The sequence below is a fragment of the Ambystoma mexicanum genome, chromosome 12, assembly GCF_040938575.1.
Source record: "Ambystoma mexicanum isolate Mex_15411 chromosome 12, UKY_AmexF1_1, whole genome shotgun sequence".
NCBI lineage: Eukaryota > Metazoa > Chordata > Amphibia > Caudata > Ambystomatidae > Ambystoma > Ambystoma mexicanum.
In genome coordinates this window covers 371,830,497-371,848,420 of record NC_090936.1, presented here as the reverse complement: position 1 = coordinate 371,848,420, position 17,924 = coordinate 371,830,497, and the positions used below count along the sequence as shown (strand labels likewise).

Below are 17,924 nucleotides of genomic sequence, written 5' to 3'. Positions count from 1 at the left end.
CTCTCTAACTTCCTCCAAACCCCGGTTTAAGCTCACCTTATGGTTTGGAAGGATGAACTCTGGCGCTGGCAAAATCCACTTGACTTTCCTGAGCGATGCGCCGTAAGTATGAAAGTTCAAAGTTCAAGTGAGGCCCCCTTTATGTTGTCTTTCTAACCTGTGATCTGTCTTTTATTTCAGGTGCAGAATGAAGGCGATGCGTCGAGGGGTTAAACTGCCGAGGTGAGTAGTGATGAGGGCGATCCCTCTAAATGTCCTTACCATTCCCCAGAAATGTCTCTTGTCCTTTCCCCATAGGGGCCGGGGTACGGTACCTGCCAACGGGGCGGCGCCGACCCGAAATGTGAAAGAAAAGCCGGTAAGTATTATGGCTGTTAATCAGGCTTTCCTTCTGTGTTCCTTCTGCTCGCCTTTTGTTTCTTCCTCTCTCCCCTAGGTGCAGAGATGTGGCGTCCGATGCTGACAGCCGCGATGGAGCCGGGAGATGTCTCGAGGACAGGTGAGTGAAGCGTGGCGCTGCAGCGAGCAACGCAATGCTTTTAAATGGAAGTCTTTCTTCAGGGATGCTGGCGAGAAGATTCCGGATGCAGGTAAGACGTTTGAAATAGTCCTTGGTTTTCACCTTTCTCTTCTCTTCCTTCCTTGCAGGTCTTCCAGGTTCGAGGCGGGCGTGGCTGGAGTCCAGGAGCAGGAGCAGACACGGTGAGCGTTAAGCTGCAGGAAGCAGAACAACACGAAGCATGAGCTGCTGTCTGGGCGTGGCTTAAATAGCCTCCAAAGAAGTCCCAGGTATGTATCCTTCCCCAACTAGGTATGTATCCTTCCCTGGCCACGCCCGAGTGAAAAAATAGTCCCTATGAAAAAATAGTCCCTTTCAGGTCTCAGGGAGGCCTGAAGCATGCAGCATGGTCTGCATCAGGTAAGTGCACAAAACACCTCCCTTTATGAGCCTGGCGCCAATGGCGCCAGGACTGATGTCCAACATGAGCCTGGCGCCAAAGGCGCCAGGACTGAGTCCAAAGAGCCCTAATAAGGGGCCGCTGGGCTTTTACCCGAGGGCATGATGCCTGCTTCCGGGGGTGCTGGGCCTGGCCTGGTGCTCCGGGGGTAGGCATCATGACATCACCCTCGAAAACTAGTAATGCATGATAGCTGCACCATGTGAGGACAGAGTGCAGGATTCACATACTCCAGCAAGATTCAATGAGCAGGACTCAGTAAATTGGCAAAGGGAAGTCCGTTTAATGATACATACATCAGCAGAGGGAAATCAGCAGCATCACGAACACCTGCCTCACCCCGACTTCCCCGAACTTTAGTCAAACAGCCTCTTTTATCGTCAAAATCCGTCATCATTGACGTCTAATTCTACAAAAAATCATCATGCAATATAATTCGTTGGGAAAGGTAACTTAAGTATAGGTGCTATATCTGTATATGGAAATAACGCAAGTGGATTGGATAACTTATCCGGTGGCCGTCTACGCCCTTCCCTCTACAACACACGTGCGACGTCTCATTGGTTACAGTGTCTATTGGACCCTAGATTACATGGTCCCTTGTGATTGGGCAAGTTACACCCCTAAACATAAATCTCCATTTTAATTAGCAGCATGCAGGGTAGACACCCAGGTGCCTAGTGTCCCAAGATTCACCCTTCCTCCCTTCCATCAATCAGTGTTTTAGGGCTATGTGTCAATTAGTTGGCTCGGTATGGCCTCGGATCTGTAGTCTCTTATCAGGAAAAGTTATGGCACCATCGGGTTCTGGATGACATCAGGCGGTGGTACATCTTCGCGCCTGTCTGGTCACATGCTGGTCCACTGTGAATCTACTTCAGTTTCCAACCTTTTGTGCATTTAATTCTGTGTGCGCTTGGCCACCTGCATGGGCCTCCCTTATCTTGACCTTCACGGGCGGGCTAGTATGCTTTGAAGCTGGAGCCTTGTGGGCTCATGCTCACCTCCCCTTCTCTGGTTGACCTCAATTTCCCCGGCGTGAGCCTCTCTTTGTTAAGTTTCGATCCCGCTCCATTCCTCAGCTTTGACCTGGATATGAAGCTTGGCCAGTCAGGCCTTGGCCACCTGAGTGTACTTCTGCTTTTACAAAATGGAGTCGCACGTGTACATTGTGCTGTGTTGAGGTAGATATATGGTTGGCGCTTGCCGCTCTATTCTTCTACTAAGCATTGCAGGCAGTATCGATTTCTTAGCATCTTGCATTTCAAGCTTATTTACATATGTTCAACAGGGTGGTTGCTTCCATCTCGTCTCGTGGCACCATTCCCTTATATTTCAACAGTGTCTCTCCCCTGTATCCGTTATATTTATCCTTGTAGTTACTAGTACTGACATACGTGCTATCAGTAGCCAATTCTGTTTGTTCTCGGGGCTGCTCGGGCCCTTGGTTTATTTCCATTAGCCTTCCATTAAGGTTTTAGGGGTCTCCTCGTGGACCGTATGTAGGCATTCCTCATTTCGTATCAGTGGCTGGTATGGCTGTCTGATAGGGTACCGTGCTGCCCAAGGTTGTCGCGTTATGGCTGCTTCAACCGGTACTGATCTCCTTACGTTCAAGTGGCAGAGTCCCAGTGTGGCTCTCTGTTGGTTCATTTGTTTCTCATACGTCACGTACCACGGCAAGTCCCTTACTGGCAACTCGCAATGGGGGGCAGGGGTGCAGGTCATATCTGGGACCTCCTCTACACTAGTAATTGTGGAGCCACAATAGATTTATAACGCTTGTAATAAAAGTCCATGGGGAGACCGTCAGGGCCGGGGGCCTTGCCCGCAGAGAGTGCCTCGATGGCCTCAATCAGCTCTTCGACAGTGAACGGTCTATCTAGGGAAGCAGAGGCATCAATAGATAGGGCCGTGAGAGGGAGTTCCTCTAGGTAGGCGTTGATTTCTAAGATATGGGGCTCATCGGCTTTCGAGTACAAGGATGTGTAAAATGCAAGGAACTCTGTGTTGATGTCCTGAGATGAGGTGGCCAGCCTACCGTCGGCCCTTTCAATTGCCGGGATGTTGGGGGTGCCAAACTCGTGACGAATTAGCCTGGCCGCTCACCTTGCCCGTATCGTCTAACTGCCCGGGGGCCATCAAGGAACTTAACTTCACGCTCTGCAAGACCGTGGAATCTATCCAGCTCCTGACCCAGAGTTGCAAGTGCCGTGGGAGAGTGATCTTGAGCATATTGGGATTCCTGGATAGCCAGGGACGATTCGCTGTCAGCGATATCTTCACTAATATGTTTCAGAATGCCACAACCTTTAGATATGGCGATACCCCTGACGTATGCTTTGAATGATTCCGAGAGGGTGGCTCGTGAGGGTACTGAATCTGTGTTGACCTCAAAAAACTCCTCAATGGAGGACTCAAATTCGGAGGCGAAGGTATGGTCTAGAAGGGCATAGGGCCTCCTTTTCCATTGTCTCGTTTTTCCAGAGTCATGCCCACAGGTTAGAGAGATGACCACCAGAGAGTGATCGGACAGTGATCTGGGGAGGATTGCCAGGTGGGATAGGCACCTTATTAGTATGTCGGACACGAGCCATCTATCTATTCTAGAATGTGAATCATGGACTGAAGAGTAATAGGTGTACGTGCGGGAGTCAGGGTACATTAAACGTCATGCGTCGACCACGGCCAGTCGGGGTAAAGTTGTGAGGATCGTGTAAGCTGCCCTTGAGAGCTAGCGAGGTCTGGAGCCCGACTTATCTAGGGTGACATCTAAGATTGTGTTGAAGTCTCCACCCCATATGATCGGGATCTGGGGTAACTTTCAAGAATCGAGGCTAGGTGCAGGTAAAATTCAGGGTCGTCAATGTTAGGTCCATATATATTCAGGATAGCCACCTCTTGATTTTGCAGTTTACCACCTATGAGTACATATCTCCCCAGGGGGTCTACAGGCAACTGGGAGCAACTGAACTTAAGGTTCCTATGAATTAAGGTGAGGGTACCTCTGCTTTGAGTAGAGTAATTTATGTAGTACCTCTGGGGTCCCCACTGTTTAGCGAATCTCTCGCACTGTTCGGAACGAGCATGGGTTTCTTGCAAGCATAGGACTTGAATACCATGACGCTCCGCATAGAGTTGTATTTGTTGCAACTTTCTGTAATTGCCCAGACCCCTAACATTCCAGCTCATGAATGTTAGGCTGTTATCCGCCATTAGTGTGGAGGGGTCGTCTGCATTTTGTACTGTGGATTTGTGTTGGTCCACGCCATCTCAGCCTAGGCCAATGTGTCACCCCATCTAAGATCCTGTGTAGTATTAGTGTGTCATGTGTGACCTCTCTGGTGGTTGCCAAGACTTTTTCAATATAACTCCCTATCCTCCCCACCTACATCCCTCCCCCAACTTGAGGAATGAAACCCAATACCCAACAGAGCATCAACAAACAACTCGGCATCAGCGCCTGAGGGCCTGTTAGCTGTCCTAGCCGTGGCGCGACGGACTGAAAGAGGGTGAGGAGAGTGCAAATACAGTTGTAAGAGCAAGTGTGTTCAGTTTAGGTTACATGAGTGGAGGATTTATGGTAAGGACAGGAGGGCTGCCACAACATGTTTATGCATTTCCATAGATTACAGCCATGACACATCACAATTGTAAGCATTTCATCGGCGCCGGCTCCCCGGCAGGGGACAGGCCCGTGACAAAAACTGGAGCAACTGTAGGGTATTAATAATAGTCAAACACAGCAAGATCCTGCCCCTCAAGAGGACCGGAGTGCAGAGGATCAACCCAACAAGAAAAACCAGAGGGACAACCAGAGTCGATGTGTATGGCCTAGAACCATTATGAATAAGGCTAAATGTGGCCCATCACTGACCCAAACCAACATAATAGGTACCATAACAGACTGGGCCCGTGGCAGCAGTGGATCAGCCAGGGAAGTGCTCGTCGAGGAACTTAGAGGCCTCCTCCAGGATCGTGAAAAAGAAAGTTTTGTTGGAATGTTCAATACGTAATTTTGCGGGAAACAGCTTGGAGTACTTGACTCCCAAGTCTCGAAGTCTCTTTTTCACAGCTGTAAATGATTGGCGTTCCCATTGCACCGCCACAGAGTAGTCCGGGTAGAGGGGGATCCTATTCGCTCCAAGGAGAAGTTCTCCCTTGATCCTGGCCGCACGTAGAAGGGCATCGCGGTCCCGGAAGTTTAGGATCCTGGCTATAATGGGCCGCGGTGGTGCGCCCGGCCTGGGCTTTGCGGTCAAGGAGCGGTGTGCTCTCTCAATGGTGAACTGCGAGGAGAGTTTAGGGGCATCAAGGAGTGTCATGAGGATGCGTTCCACGTAGTCCTCCATGGGCTCTGTAATATTGTCCTCGGGTATTCCAATAATGCGCAAATTGTTCCGCCTCGAGTGGGATTCGAGATCGCCATTTTTCTTCTCCACCGCTGTCACCCGGTTGGTGAGCGTGGAGACTGCAGCGCGTAGAGAGCCCAGGTCATCTTCAGCAACTCCCAATCTGCTTTCGATCTCAGCGACTCTTCTATCCGTTTTTTTGATATGGGCTTTTATGGAGGAGATGGTCCCGTTCATATCGTCCAGTTTTGTATGGAGTGTAGTGAAGCCATCCCGAATATATTCCAGCATCTTCTGTGAGTCGTCTGAAGCCGATGGGGCAGAGGTAGTAAGTTGCCCCTCGGGGTCATCGGGGGCAGGCTTGGACGGCGTTTTAGTGAACATGTTTAACGAACTTTGCTTTTTCCCAGCACCAGCCCCCTTGGTCATGGTGAAGGCCGGGTTCGGGGTCCGGGATCCCAGACAAAAGTAGGTACTCAGAGGTAGTGAGATTCCCACGGTAATAGTTGCAAATTAGGGATACTTGGGTTTATAGTCATGTAGCTTTCAGGGCCTGTGGGTCAGTGTCCAACTTATGGCAAAGTCATGCTCGCAACCTTCTTTTTAAGTAATTTGTGTGTGCCCCGATGGGCAGGGCCAGCCCTCGTGGAGGCATCGGTGGGGGTGACCCCTAGCGCAGAGTCTGTGGAAGTGAAGGCACCAGTGGTTGAATACAGCAGGACCGGTTTAGTATGAAACGGGTGCTGGGGACCAGGGCAGCACCCTCCACCACCAAGTAGGCGTATGGCAAGTACCGAGTTCAATGGTGTATAAAGTTCACATGGTTAGACTGGCCGTCCTGGTGGATATATAACCCGAAGGGGGTGCCCCCAAGCAGGTCCAGCATCAGGGTGTCTCCACTGATCCCAGATCCCCCAGCAGAAAAGGGAGCACAAGGCAAGTGATTCGGGTCCGAGGACCGGGGACCTGGACAAAAGTAGGTACTCAGAGGTAGTGTAGCGCCCCCGGTGATACCTGCAGATTAGGAATATCTGGGTCTATGGCTATGTAGCTTTTCGGGCCTGTGGGTCAGTGTCCAGTATGCAGCAAGGTATGCTCCAAGCCTTCCTGCCAAGCCATACGTGTGTCCCAAGATGTGCAGGGCCCGCACCCGTGGTGGTTAACAGTGGGTGTGACACCTAAGGCAGAGTCGGTGGGGGATGAAGGTACCGGTGGCGCGGTTCAGGAGGGCCGGTTTAGTGTAAGGCAGGCGCTGGAAACCAGGGGCGGCACCCCTCACCCCAAGTAAGCGTGTGGTGAGTATCAAATTTAATGCTGCACAGGAGCACAAGGTGGACTAGCCGGCCTGGTGGTTATGGACTCCAGTGGGGGTGTCTCCAGAGCTGCTCAGGTATCAGGGCGTCTTCGCTTAGCCCAGGCTCCCCAAGGGGACCGGGAGCGCGCGACAAGGGATTCCCTCGTTGGTCCTTCAGTTGGATGTCAATGCGTTGGGTATGTTGAGGTGTGGGGGAGAGGAGGCCCCCACAGAGTCAAGGATGGTGCAGACTCCAGGCCTCGAGCCGCTCCCCCGAACGCTCGGGTAATATGTAGTTCAAATAGCAGCGGGCGGCAAAGCCTATTGCCGCCGCCAAATCCACTCACCAGCGGGGGAAGAGAGGGCCCGAGGCCAGTCCTCGACTGCAGGAGCTGGATCCCAGTTACGGGAGAAGAAAGCCCGCACCCTGCTACCCGGCCTCCTTACCTTGATGAGAGAAACGTGGCCGGAGCGCCACAGGAGGGGGAGCGAGGGAGAAGGGCAGACGAGCAGCACAGCAGCGCGGGGTCAGCTGCAGCGGTTCCGACCGCTCGCGGCTCCAGCCCCAATCAAGAGGGAACACAGGCCTCGGGCTCCGGCCACCAGCCTGTGATGGTGCAGTGCGGTCGCAGGCCCGCCGGGTGATTAGATGAGATGCGCGGCTGTTCGGTGCGGCACACGCGCCCTGATGCCCCTCTCCCATGCAGGCCGCCTGCGCCAGGTGGCAACACTGATCCGAGCTCCACAGAGCTCCGTCCCCGGGCAAGTCAGTCGTCCGCAGCGCTGCACAGCCAATGGTGACAGCGAGGCTCACAGGGGGTTCTCTGGATCCCAAAGTCAGATCGAGTGTAGAATGCAGACTTATATCGGAGCCACAGCATTAATGGATGTTCCCGCTGTATATAGCGAGGTTATATCGGAGGATTTGCGCCCTCGTAGTCTGGAGCTTCACACTCAGGCGGCCATCTTGCTTCGGCGCAACAGCGCCACCCTGCAACCCCATTCTAGCCTTGGCTGCCGATGATCTGATAGCTGCTATTTCGGAGATTGCTCAGAACACTTTAAAGGGACATGTGCCCCTAACACACCATCAAATAAGTGTGTTGAAAAAGGTCATCAAGAAGCTGGTCAATAAGTGAAAAGAAGGGCTAAAAGAAAAGTGGCCTTGCAGGCTGGCGGATCCACAGGGTCTTTGATAGGCATAGCCCTACCGCTAATCACCAGCTTGCTCGAGGTTCAGTGATGGCGCACACACATAAAATGTATTTGGTAGACAACTTGCACTTAGAAAGTCTGAAGACCCCTACACTCCTGCTGGAATGGGATATACGTAAAGTCGGCACCATGCGTCTCGACTCGGAAAGGAAGGATGTTTTAAACAGACCGGATTTACAGCTGCATGATAAAACGGCCTTACATATGGATATTCTGCATAATACTTCAATCATACCCAAAACAGCGATGCAGAGAGAAACAAACTAACTTTATACATGCCGCTTGAGGAATCTAGCGGTGTGAAGGCTCCACCAGGGGCAGATTTGGCAGCGGCTGACGTGTTTAAGACCCATAGGCAACGCTATAAACCTAACGCGGAACTGTTGCTACATAAGATGGAACTTGAAAAGGATGTGGCCGGCTGGACCGATATGGGCAAGTTTATTTACAGAGGCAGGGTTCTCAGGGGTTCGAACCAGCATGATCTAGTACGTTGTGTTACGAACCAACACCCCATGTCTATAATAAATGCCCCCATCGGATGGAACGTGTTCATGAAGGCAGTTGCTGATTTAAATATCCTGACATGCGTTGTGTGTAATGTTGCCCAGCGACACCTTCGGGAGAGGTTAAAAACTGGTGCCACCGTTACTCCTCATCAACAACACACACCTGTCCTGGTGAGGGGTGGAGAATACCAGCTGGTTTAGGGAATCTTTACCCACCCCCCTCACAAATCTACAAAGCCCTCATCAGCCATTACGCTGAAGAGCCTAGGATGCATCAGAGATGCGTGCCCCCTATATGGTTATCCAATTTATGCACACCCCATCATTGTCTGAATGTATGCATTTCTTCTTTGCTGTATTGGCATGATTGTGGTATAACTTTCATTCTTTATGTATGTATGTCTTTTATTTTTTATTAATAAATGTTTTCAAATTGTAAAACCAACTGGTTCTTTATACGTTGTATTATTTATTATGTATAATTACACACGAAGCTTGATGAATTTAATAAAAAGTTATTTTATTGATCGTTGTATCATTGGATAGATGAGCCACCATTACATTTTTGACACACTGTGAACATTTTGCGACATCTATACACATTATGTAACTTCTTGTTTACAAATCTGGTTACCATTTCATCGTCTTGATTGCAATTGCTTGAATACATTTTAAAAACAGCCGACAGCGATCTCCATTCAGACATTTGACTGATAAAGAATATAAAGTGCCGGCCACAGCTTTAGAGTCTCGATCCAGCACAGTGGAATAACGTAAATACTTTGCAAGGCATTTCACATAGTCTGTTAAAACTCTAGCATATATGGGCTGTTGCAGGGAGTGCGCCAAACTATCAAACACCGTTAGCACATCCCCCTCCAACCACAAAGCTATCCAATGTGTTCCACCACATGTCTGCAGATCGGTGTTCAGCACTGGCTAATCGGCCGATTCCTGGGTAGGCGCTTGAGACATGTATCAGTGGCATACACACCGTGAAATGTTTTCCAAGAATGTCTATGCTTACGGAAAAATCCTTTTATCTGTATAGTATCCATTAAATATCGAAAAGTATGTTTCTTTGTGCCCTGATTTCGAGAACGCTATAAAGAAATGCTCCACACTAGCAGCGAGTGCAGGGCGGTTAAGTTTCTTTCAAACATTCGCAGAACGGCGGTGAGAGGGACAATCAAATCTCCACACTAACGTATTTAACCAGCTGTGCAAATTAACAGCAAGGCATAAAGAGACTTTAATAGCAGACAACGAGTCACTTTACAGAAAAATATGTACAGGATTAAGATCAGGATTCTCTCCTGAAGATCCATGTTAAATATATGGTGAAACACGTGTAGAGAGAAAGAAAAGTGAACAAGAGAGATAAAATGTTGTGGTATGTATGGCAAAGAAAAATATCCTTTATTTTGGAAAATCGGAAAATATAAGAAATAAACTAATAATGAAGAATAAAACTATCGACTGGACATTGTGATTTTGTTTAAAATTGAAGCATTCACCCTTTAATTCAATAAATACAGTAATTGGCGTACAAGTAAAGATATAATTTGAGAGAATACAGTATGACATGCATTACTTACCGTAAAAGCATTTCTGATGATTGTATCTGCTTAGATTCACATGCTGTGCATATGGTCCGACATCCAGTGGTAACCGCAGAGTATTGCATCTTGTCTTTCGGGGGACCGAAAGGGGACGTCGGCATAGGCGTGTCTGAAACACTATCCCTATTGTGACGTGTGTAGTACCCAAAATCCCTGACGCGCCGAGGTTCCTCCGATTGTATTTTTTCTGCCATGAGGGAGTCCAAGGCTATAGTGAGTGAGTACATGAAGAGAGAAAGTAGTAAGAAGTCTATGTTCCTTCCACCCCGAGCGGGGAGGCAGGGAGGGCGCATGTGAATCTAAGCAGATACAATCATTAGAAATGCTTTTACTGTAAGTAGTGCATCTCTTCTGATGCTTGTTAATCTGCTTACAATCACATGCTGTGCATAGACTAGCGAGCAGTAGCCGGAGTTGGAGGTGGGTTGTGAGAAGGAACAGTAGAAAAAAGATGTCTTAGTACTGCTTGTCCCACCTGAGAATCAGACCTAGAATGAGTGTCTAGGCAATAGTGTTTTGTAAAGGTGTGTACAGAACTCCAGGTTGCCGCTTTGCAAATGGACTCTAGGGGAACATTTGCAATGAATGCTATGGATGCCCCAGTGCCTTGAGTAGAATGTGCTCTAGGCTTGAAGGGCAGTTCTCTCTTTGCAAGAGTGTAACATAGTGTGATGCATTTGACAATCCACCTTGATATTGCTGATTTAGAGACAGGGTCCCCTTCTCTACCAGCTGCCACTGAAACAAAGAATTGTTTAGTTCTCCTCAGTGGTTTAGTTCTATCCATGTAGAACATGACTGCCCTGCGCACATCTAGTGTGTGAAGGCTTCTTTCGGCCATGTTAGTAGGTCTCTGGAAGAACGTGGGTAGTTCGATTGACTGGTTCACATGGAACTTCGAAATAAATTTCGGTGCAAATCTGGGATGAGTGCGCAGAACTACTTTATCTTTGTGGACTGTAACAAAGGGGTCCAAGACCGAGAGGGCCTGTAGTTCGCTAACTCTTCTGATAGAAGTGATAGCTACTAGAAAGGCTGTCTTGTAAGTCAGGTCTTTCAGACTAGCTTTATGCATAGGCTCAAAAGGGGGTCCCATGAGCCTAGTTAAAACCACGTTTAGATCCTACCCAGGGGCTGGGTGAGTGATGGGGGGATACATTCTTTTAACCCCTTCCATAAAGGCTTTAATCACAGGTATTTTCCACCACGACACCTTTTGCTGTGACGTGGTGTAGGCTGACAACGCCGCTAGGTGAACCTTTAAGGAATTGAAGACTAACCCAGAGTCCAACAGATGGGTTAGATATAACACAATGTGTGAAGGCGAGCAATCGGTGGGATTGACGCCTTTGGAACTGCACCAAATGACAAAACGTTTCCATTTGCTGGCATAGCAATAACGTGTGTTAGGCTTTCTTGCCTCCCTCAGTATGTCCATGCATCTTTGAGGGAGTTGCAGATGTCCAAACTCTATGACTTCAGGAGCCAGGCTGCTAAGGTTCAGAGTTTGTGGGCATGGGTGCAGAGTCTCCTCCCTGTCCTGAGACAACATGTTGTACGGGCAGGGCAGCTTGACTGGTGGGGAGAGGGACAATTCCATCAGGTGCGCGAACCAGGGTTGGCGGGCCCAGAATCATGGTGACTGGTTCCTGGTGCATCTTGTGCACTATCTTGTTCAGAAGGGGAGTCGGGGGAAAAGCGTAAACAAATCTCCCCGACCAAGTTATCCAGAGACCGTTCCCCTTGGATCGGTTCTGGGGGTACCTGGAGGCGTAATCTGGGCATTGGGCGTTCTCCTGAGTAGCGAATAGGTCGATCTCTGGAAACCCCCATTCTGCGAAGACGTTGGATACAATGTCTTCGTGCAGACGCCATTCGTATTCTTCTGGCAGAGGAAAATCTCTGCTGAGTATGTCTGCCAGAAGATTGAGTTCCCCTGGAACATGTTGGGATATCAGGAACATCTTGTGTTTGAGAGCCCATATCCAGATGTTTTGGGACAGCTTGGATAGCCCTGGAGAGTGAGTGCCCCCCTGCTTGTTCAGATAATACATTGCTGTTGTGCTGTCGGTTAGGACCAGCACTGTCTTCCCTTGCAGTTGCTCCTGAAAGGCTTTCAATGCTTTGAACACTGCTCGTAGCTCCAGTAGGTTTATATGGTTGGACGCTACCTGAGGGGACCACACTCCGTGCGCTGTCTGTTGAAGCAGGTGAGCCCCCCACCCTGTGAGAGATGCGTCTGTCGTGAGAGTATTGAAGCAGGTGAGCCCCCCACCCTGTGAGAGATGCGTCTGTCGTGAGAGTAGCTTCCACCGCAGGGGTGGTGAAGGTTTTCCCCTTCAAGAGGTTCTCCCTCGACCACCACTGCAGAGAGAGAACGAGGGCTGGCGAGACAACTAACAGATCTTCCCATTGTCCGCTGGCCTGACACCACTGGCTGTTGAGCCACTCCTGCATGGGACGCATGCGCAGCCGCGCGTGGGGGACCAAGTATATGCAGGACGCCATCATCCCTAGCAAACGCATAGCTTTGCGTACCGTCACCTCCCGACTGGCTACATACTGAGGAACTTGAGAGAGCATGTTCTGAACCCTCTCGCTGAAAGGGAAGACTAGACGGTCTTCTGTGCGAATTAGAGCCCCCAGGAACTGTTTTACTTGGCTGGGGACTAAGCTGGATTTCTTTTCGTTGATAGAAAATCCCAGGCTGAACAGTAGGTCTACTGTCTTTTGGGTGTTCGAAAAACAAACGTCGAACGAGTCCCCCGTGATGAGCCAATCGTCGAGGTAAGGGTAAACTGGAACTGAAAGTCTGCACAGGTGTGCTGCTGCCACTGCCAGGACCTTGGTAAACACCCGTGGCACCGAGGCTATGCCGAAGGTGAGTACCTTGAACTGGTAGTGTTTGTCCTGAATCACGAACCTTAGGAATTTTCTGTGCGCTGGCAGCTTTGAAATATGAAAGTATGCATCTTTCATATCCAATGTTGTCATGAAGTCCCCTTGTTTTAGCAATGGGATCACCTCTTGAAGTGTTACCATGCGAAACTTCTGGGGCTTTATGAACTTGTTCGCTGGGCGCAGGTCTAGAACAGGACGCATGGTGAGATCCTTTTTGGGTACAAGGAAGTATATTGAATAAATACCCTCGTTTACCTGAAGAATCGGGACGGCTTGTATGGCGTCCTTTCCCAGCAGCGCCTCCACCTCTTGGACCAGGATCTGCAGATGTTCCGGTGAAAGGCGTCAATGTTTCGGCGGTCTGAACTGTGGGGGTCGGGCGAATTCCACGCAATAACCGTGGGCGACCCTCTTTAATAGCCACTGGTCTGAAGTTATCCCCTCCCATGCCTTGAGGAAAGATGTTAATCGCCCCCCGACCAGGGAGACCTGGGAGGGGACCTGAACTTGGTGGTCATTTCTGACCCGAGGTTGACGCACCTCTGGAATTGGAGCCTCTGCCTCTATTCTTTACGCGCTTCTGACCCCTCTGAGGGTAGTAAGTGGGGCTTGCAGCCGGTTGACTTGCGTTGAAGTTGCCTGTGCCGAAATTATTTTGAGCGGCGCGGGCTTGTCCTCGAAAGGACCGCCGAGAATTGCTGCCCCTCTGTGAAGAGGGTTTTTGGGAAATCTGGTGCAACGACTTAATAGGCTCATGCTCCTTCTTGGCTGTCTCCAACGCATCGTCTACCGCCTTCCCGAAGTGGTTGGTCTCTTCAATGGGTTTATTGATGATGGATGCTTGGGTCTCACGCCTGAAACCCGACGTGCGCAGCCACGCGTGTCTCTTTAGGAGAGTACCCTGTGCAAGAGACTGCCTGCTGTCTCTGCGGAGTCCAGGGTATTCTTTACAACATTTTGATTGGCAAGTTTGCCCTCGGAGACAATGGCGAGAAGCTTGGCTCTAGTTGGTTCCGGAACCTCCTGGAGGCCTTCCTGGAGTAGGTTCAATTGGGCGTCGACGTAGCTTGCCAGTAACGTCATGTTATTGGCAATCCGTAGGGTATAAGCAGCCGCCGACGTGACCCGTTTGCCTAAGGCATACAACCTTTTGGACTCCTTGTCCGAGGGTGACTCTCCCGTAGCAAGGGGAACCCCTGCTCTCCTGCGAGTGTTGGTCACCACCAGCGAGTGCGGGATTGTGTGTCCTTTATGATATAAAGCGGGTCGGTGGGGGAGGGCCGGAAGAGTTTTTCGACCCTTGGATTCACAGCCCTTGTCTGAGCGGGTGTGAGTAAAGAAGGGGCCAGCCGTCTCTTTACAGAGCTCAAGAGAGGAATAGACTGGCTTGTCATTAATAATGTTTTCCGCGAAATCATGTTCAGGCAATGCCTCAAGCGTGGCGATTTTAAAGAATTCCGCTGCTTTTTTCAACGTGTTGTTGAAAGCCATTTGATCATCCACTGGGGGAGCTTGCCGAACCGGTGTGGATGGGGAAGAGTCGAGGCAAACGATATCAGAATTGTGATCGTCCTGCTGGGGGTCCTCCCAGTTGTCCGTTGCGCCTTTATCTTCCCCATAATTGTCCAGAAAAGAAGTCTCCTCTTCTTCTGTATAGATGTCTCTATACGTGTCCTTCTGGACATCTTCTTGATAATCAACATAGTGTTGAACATCTAGGTGTTGGGCAACTCGTGTGTGAGGGTTAGGGTCTACCCAAGCTTTTTTCGGCAGAGGTTGATCAGAAGCCCCGAAAACCTGCTCCAGCCGATCCATATACCCCTCAAATTGTTCTGTAGTCCACTTGGATGACCCAAATGGACCCAGCTGAGCAGGAACAGGGTCCTCCGCCCTAAGGCGTTCAGAGGATCTCCTCAGGGTGCTTGAGAGGGGTACCTGGCTCTCTTCGTAAGAGTCCTCAGGATCGTCTTCCAAAACTGTGGAAAACCTTTTGGCGGATTGGCCCATAACTGTGGGTGAAACTGGTACTAGGCCCACCGCCGTAGCAATCCTATTGATACTCTTACTGATGGTTACTGAATCTTCGGGAGACAAAGCCTCCGATGATGGTTTCTCGGGTAGAGGCCTACTGGTAGTTATAGGCCTACTCGTAGTTAGAGGCCTACTCGTAGTTTTCGGGCCTGCACGGGCCTTGGAAACCTTGAAACTCGTTGAAATTTCTTGTTCAGAAACTTCGGCGTGTGTAGTTTGGGGAGTAGCGCCTTTGTTATGTTTATTAAGCCCAGTCATGCGCTGCTGCGGATGCGGGGAAGGCTTCGGATCAAATCGATGGCGCTTGCGCCTTCTTCGACGAGGTCGTCGAGGAGGGCCCTTGGGTTGTGTATTTTGTGCTGTGCGATTGTACGCCCCTGTCACCGGGTGTGGTCCCTGTAGCAAGACCAGAGTCGAGCCTGGAAGGGTCGGGGAAAGGCGTGGCGGCTCTAGAATCGTCCGCCTCAAGGTCTACAACGTCCGCGTTGGACGTTTGGTCATCCGATGAACCCCCGTCACTCTCGGCTGGTGTCGCGGCAGGGGAGGGAGGCTCCACGCGTGACATACCGTACGCGGCCCACCTCTTCAACCGGCGCCCCTTAACGGGATTAGGTTTAGGAGTTTAACGCCGAACACCGCTTTAGTGCTCTAGGGGGAGACAAGCGTACACGAAGTGTGCTCGTCTTTCCACGGATATCTGACCCTTCACAGAGGGCAGAATCTAAATGGAGTCCTTTCCATAGCAGAAGGGAAGGGTGACCAGACCAAAAAGGAAAGAAGTGAAAAAGAGGAAAGACATCATAGCAGTATGGCAAACCCCGAGCCCACTCTCCCTACTGTGTAGGCCGGCCAGAAGGCCCGACCACGTGGAGGTCCAAATGCCGGATCTTAGGTGACGGAATACACAGCCGTAGACGGTACCCCCGTAGTCTTCGTCGGGGATTAAACAGACAATTCCGTAACATAAACAATGTCTCATGAAGAGCTCCGCCATAAAGCGACCAGTTATCTGGGCGGAAAAAAACAATCTGAGGGACTTCGGCGAAGAGCGATTTTGGGTACTACACATGTCACGATAGGGATAGTGTTTTAGACACGCCTATGCCGACGTCCCCTTTCGGTCCCCCGAAAGACAAGATGCAATACTCCGCGGTTACCACTGGATGTCGGAACATATGCACAGCATGTGATTCTAAGCAGATTAACAAGCATCAGAACTATTGATATATTGCAATGGTCACAATATAGGTATCTATTGTGTCGACAATTGCGCATCAAAAAGGAGGCAGATTCGCCTAGGACTTGAGGCTATCTTTTGACTGGCGTTTATGAATATAAATTCTTTCAAACTTTATTTCAGCATGTAGGTTTCTGCTCCTTATGAGGTGTAAATGACCCACTGATGTATTGTCGGGTATTAGATCGAAGGCCAGTAGGGTATAACCGAGAGCATATTCGTTGCGTGTGATTGAGACCAGTGCATCGCGCATGAGCTTCCCTGTGACAGCCACCAGGCCCATGTATTCCCTGATTATGTACGGAACTCCAAAGTTAGGAGTGTATGCTTTGGCAGGGATCAGGACACCGTCCTTATGCAGTGCTGCATAGTTAAATTGTTTGAAGTCAAAGGGATTTTGATTGTATGCAGCGGTCATCGATACTGCTTCAACAATACCCATAATGATTATTTTTGGAAGCTGGTCCAGCAACAGGTTGTCTTGACTGGTCCCCCGACTGCCGGTAGGAATGCTGAAGACTTTAAGGGAGATTCACTCTACAGGATACTTCACATTAGATATCTGCAGCACCAGTCTAATGGTCGGCGAGACGCTTACACTTTTGACGTATAAACTAGCCGAAATGATGTCTAGTTTGTATTGTTCAGCGTCTGCGCTTATAAGACAGAAAGCATCTGTGTTTCTGGATAGTAAGGTCAACGCCGTTGATCAATAGTTTATCCTGGAAGAAAAATGTGAGTGTGTAGACAGCCTAGCAAATTGAATACTCTACTGGTTCTGACGTGAATGGATCTCCTCGCGAAACCCTTGTTACAGCATGGCCATAATTTAATAGGCTCCATATATATATTTTTCTTTTATTGTTGTGTTTATAGTTTACAGAAAACCTTACACAACATACACAATATATCAAAGAAGGGGAAGAAGAAAACTTCTCATACAAATCTGTTACAAATCTACTAAAACATACATAAAACATGTATAAAAAGTAATGATTGAAACATATATAGTAATAAAAAAACCCACAATATGTTCAAGTTGATTGAAAAAAAAAAGAAGTTATTTGTGATATGATACGATATGACATTTATATCGCCCCAATACACAAGTGTTTCAAGGCGCGACGAGGGTAGGGAAGGGGAACAAGGGAAGACCGACAACGATCCTACGAGGCCAGGTGTCATTCAGATCGCGCAAGTGCATGGGAAGGGGGAAAGGGAAAAATGCGAGGGGGAAGGGAGAGGGAAAAGTGCAGTACATGGGATAGTAGAATAAATAAGATAGTAAAAACAGCCAGAAAGGTGGTAAGTGCAAACATAAGTGCTTGTGAGGGGACTGTAAGGGATACAGAAAACAGTCCCTAGGTGCAGGGGTTGCCAGGGAGGCAGTGCAGGTGTGCAACTGGCGGGGCCTGGGCCCGAGAGGAGGAGTATGGCCAGGTAACCAGTGCAGTATGAGCCAGGAATTCAGCAGGGGAGGGGGGGGAGAGAAGGCAGAAGCAAAGAGGAAGGTTTTGAGTTGATTCCGGAACCGGAGATGGTTCTCCTCGAGTTTCAGGGAGGCAGGAAGGCTGTTCCAGAGGGCGGCCCCTGCCGAAGAGAGAGATCTACCACCAACTTGTTGCTTGGAGAAGCAATTGGGAGTTGGAGGCGGATGAGCGAAGAGCTCAAGAGGGAAGATATTTAGGAAGAGAGAGTTGAAGGTATTGCAGCCCCAGGCCCCTGAAGGCCTTGTGGACAATGCAGATGGTTTTGAACTTAATCTTTGCAGCCACTGGGAGCCAGTGCAGAGATTTCAGTCCTG

General features: G+C 49.6%; 1 protein-coding gene across 1 annotated transcript in view; it reads right to left on the bottom strand.

Moving 5' to 3' along the window:
* ITFG2 (integrin alpha FG-GAP repeat containing 2) overlaps positions 1-17,924 on the bottom strand; it is a 1,163,252-nt gene that overhangs the window by 396,991 nt on the left and 748,337 nt on the right. The gene's annotated exons all lie outside the window — the stretch shown is intronic.